Source organism: Schistocerca gregaria, chromosome 4, assembly GCF_023897955.1.
Source record: "Schistocerca gregaria isolate iqSchGreg1 chromosome 4, iqSchGreg1.2, whole genome shotgun sequence".
In the NCBI taxonomy this organism is placed as follows: domain Eukaryota; kingdom Metazoa; phylum Arthropoda; class Insecta; order Orthoptera; family Acrididae; genus Schistocerca; species Schistocerca gregaria.
This window is the reverse complement of record NC_064923.1, coordinates 83,809,312-83,813,554: the sequence shown is the minus strand read 5'-3', so window position 1 is coordinate 83,813,554 and position 4,243 is coordinate 83,809,312. Positions and strand designations below refer to the sequence as shown.

Here is a 4,243-nt window from a genome sequence, read left to right as displayed (position 1 = left end):
ATAGAGGTTCAGGGCACTCTCTTGTCCTAGGGGTGGGAAATTGCTCTTAAAGGCGGAAGAATCAGCAATGATCAACGACATGAGGATGCAGAAGGCAATGGAAACCACTTCATTAAAGACACAGTTCAGTGTCCGGGTTATTCTAATCAGAACCGACAGCTGACCAACACCGACAATGATAGTTCAAGTATACATGCCGACGTCGCAAGCTGAAGATGAACAGATAGAGAAAGTGTATGAGGATATTGAAAGGGTAATGCAGCACGTAAAGGTGCTTCGGTAGCTCAGTTGGTAGAGCACTTGCCCGCGAAAGGCAAAGGTCCCGAGTTCGAGTCTCGGTCGGGCACACAGTTTTAATCTGCCAGGAAGTTTCAATAGCCGGCACGGTAGCTCAGCGTGTTCGGTCAGAGGGTTACGCGCCCTCTGTAATAAAAAAAAAAAAAAAAAAAAAAAAAAACTGAGTCAATCGATCAAAAACGAACATAAATGGATGTCTTACGACGTCCGCCCCGAGCAGACGCAACGAACAAAAGCGAAAAAAAAAAAAAAAAAAAAAAAGGGGTAGCATCTTTGATTCATAATCAAAACGTCTTCTGTCCCGGGTTCGATCCCCGCCACTGCCTAAATTTTGATAAATAATCAGCATTGGCGGCCGAAGACTTCCGGCATAAGAAGTCAGCCTCATTTTGCCAACGGCCTGATCAAAGAGGGCGGAGGAGCGGATAGAGGTTCAGGGCACTCTCTTGTCCTAGGGGTGGGAAATTGCTCTTAAAGGCGGAAGAATCAGCAATGATCAACGACATGAGGATGCAGAAGGCAATGGAAACCACTTCATTAAAGACACAGTTCAGTGTCCGGGTTATTCTAATCAGAACCGACAGCTGACCAACACCGACAATGATAGTTCAAGTATACATGCCGACGTCGCAAGCTGAAGATGAACAGATAGAGAAAGTGTATGAGGATATTGAAAGGGTAATGCAGCACGTAAAGGGGGACGAAAATCTAATAGTCATGGGCGACTGGAATGCAGTTGTAGGGGATGGAGTAGAAGAAAAGGTTACAGGAAAATATGGGCTTGGGACAAGGAATGAAAGCGGAGAAAGACTAATTGAGTTCTGTAACAAGTTTCAGCTAGTAATAGCGAATACCCTGTTCAAGAATCACGAGAGGAGGAGGTATACTTGGAAAAGGCCGGGAGATACAGGAAGATTTCAATTAGATTACATCATGGTCAGACAGAGATTCCGAAATCAGATACTGGATCGTAAGGCGTACCCAGGAGCAGATATAGACTGAGATCACAATATAGTAGTGATGAAGAGTAGGCTGAAGTTCAAGACATTAGTCAGGAAGAATCAATACGCAAAGAAGTGGGATATGGAAATTCTAAGGAATGACGAGATCCGTTTGAAGTTCTCTAACGCTATAGATACAGCAATAAGAAATAGTGCAGTAGGCAACACAGTTGAAGAGGAATGGACGTCTCTAAAAAGGGCCAAGTTGGGAAGGAAAACATACAGGGTAGGTACAAAGAAGGTAGCTGCGAAGAAACCATGGGTAACAGAAGAAATACTTCAGTTGATTGATGAAAGGAGGAAGTACAAACATGTTCCGGGGAAATAAAAGTCGCTGAGGAATGAAATAAATAGGAAGTGCAGGGAAGCTAAGACGAAATGGCTGCAGGAAAAATGTGAAGGCATCGAAAAAGATATGATTATCGGTAGGACAGACTCAGCATATAGGAAAGTCAAAACAACCTTTGGTGACATTAAAAGCAACGGTTGTAACATTAAGAGTGCAACGGGAATTCCACTGCTAAATGCAGTTGAGAGAACAGATAGGTGGAAAGAATACATTGAAAGCTTCTATGAGGGTGAAGATTTGTCTGATGTGATAGAAGAAGAAACAGGAGTCGATTTAGCAGAGATAAGGGATCCAGTATTAGAATCGGAATTTAAAAGAGCTTTGGAGGACTTATGGTTAAATAAGGCAGAAGGGATAGGTAACATTCCATCACAATTTCTAAAATCATTAGGGGAATTGGCAACAAAACGACTATTCACGTTGGTGTGTAGAATATATGAGTCTGGCGACATACCATCTGACTTTCGGAAAAGCATCATCCACACAATTCCAAAGACGGCAAGAGGTGACAAGTGCGAGAATTATCGCACAATCAGCTTAACAGCTCATTCATCGAAGCTGCTTACAAGAATAATATACAGAAGAATGGAAAAGTAAATTGAGAATGTGCTAGGTGACGATCAGTTTGGCTTTAGGAAAAGTAAAGGCATGAGAGAGGCAATTCTGACGTTACAGCTAGTAATGGAAGCAAGGCTAAAGAAAAATCAAGACACGTTCATAGGATTTGTCGACCTGGAAAAAGCGTTCGACAATATAAAATGGTGCAAGCTGTTCGAGATTCTGAAAAAATTAGGGGTAAGCTATAGGGAGAGACGAGTCATATACAATATGTACAACAACCAAGAGGGAATAATAAGAGTGGACGATCAAGAACGAAGAGCTCGTATTAAGAAGGGAGTAAGACAAGGCTGTAGCCTTTCGCCCCTACTCTTCAATCTGTACATCGAGGAAGCAATGATGGAAATAAAAGAAAGGTTCAGGAGTGGAATTAAAATACAAGGTGAAAGGATATCAATGATACGATTCGCTGATGACATTGCTATCCTGAGTGAAAGTGAAGAAGAATTAAATGATCTGCTGAACGGAATGGACAGTCTAATGAGTACACAGTATGGTTTGAGAGTAAATCGGAGAAAGGCGAAGGTAATGAGAAGTAGTAGAAATGAGAAAAGCGAGAAACTTAACATCAGGATTTATGGTCACGAAGTCAAGGAAGTTAAGGAATTCTGCTACTTAGGCAGTAAAATAACCAATGACGGACGGAGCAAGGAGGACATCAAAAGCAGACTCGCTATGGCAAAAAAGGCATTTCTGGCCAAGAGAAGTTTACTAATATCAAATACCGGCCTTAATTTGAGGAAGAAATTTCTGAGGATGTACGTCTGGAGTACAGCATTGTATGGTAGTGAAACATGGACTGTGGGAAAACCGGATCAGAAGAGAATCGAAGCATTTGAGATGTGGTGCTATAGACGAATTTTGAAAATTAGGGGGACTGATAAGATAAGGAATGAGGAGGTTCTACGCAGAATCGGAGAGGAAAGGAATATGTGGAAAACACTGATAAAGAGAAGGGACAGGATGATAGGACATCTGCTAAGACATGAGGGAATTACTTCCATGGTACTAGAGGGAGCTGTAGAGGGCAAAAACTGTAGAGGAAGACAGAGATTGGAATACGTCAAGCAAATAATTGAGGACGTAGGTTGCAAGTGCTACTCTGAGATCAAGAGGTTAGCACAGGAAAGGAATTCGTGGCGCGCCGCATCAAACCAGTCAGTAGACTGATGATCAAAAAAAAAAAAAAAAAAATAGTCTCCTACGTTACAAACTCACTGAATTGGCGCGGGCCGCGGTGGCCGAGCGGTTCTAGGCGCTTCAGTCCGAAACGGCGCGACTGCTACGGTCGCAGGTTCGAATCCTGTCTCGGGCATGGATCGGATGGATGGGTTAAAGTAATTCTAAGTTCTAGGGGACTGATGTCCTCAGATGTTAAGTCTCATAGTGCTCAAAGCCATGTGAACCATTTAAACTGAATTGTCTGAAAATATACCGAACAAAATTCGACTTTCTTGGGTAAATATATGACGTCCTCCAGTGGTTACTACAAGTGTTTGTTGTTATAGGTAAACATCACTAGGTAAACATCTGTACATTACAAGAAAATCCTAAGTAAACTGTCCTGTAATGTAGCGTTTCTTACCTCCCAAGGTCCTTAGGAACCTAAAGTATGGCAAATGTGGTCTCACTTTGTAGTCATTACGGATTTTTGTGGCACTACATACAATCCCTATTGCAAGGACTATCTTACAAATCAATATAGACGTTGTTATTCGGACTCATCGCATACTGGCCGCTTAGAGCGCTACTGCCTCTATGGGTAACAAAACCAACTAACTATTATGTTGGCCTGTGCATATGCTTAAACATCGCTGCCATTCAGCTCCGCATTAAGTTCCAAAGACTTATGCATGAATCGTTGGAGGTATAGATATACATACAGGATGTTTCAAAAATGACCGGTGTATTTGAAACGGCAATACAAACTAAACGAGCAGCGATAGAAATACACCGTTTGTTGCAATATGCTTGGGAC

The 4,243-nt window shown here is 42.1% G+C and overlaps 1 non-coding gene across 1 annotated transcript; it reads left to right on the top strand.

Moving 5' to 3' along the window:
• The first annotated feature begins 272 nt into the window (after window positions 1-272).
• Trnas-cga (transfer RNA serine (anticodon CGA)) lies at window positions 273-347 on the top strand. Its single transcript has one exon. It is a non-coding gene; the product is annotated as a tRNA-Ser (tRNA).
• The last annotated feature ends 3,896 nt before the right edge of the window (window positions 348-4,243 follow it).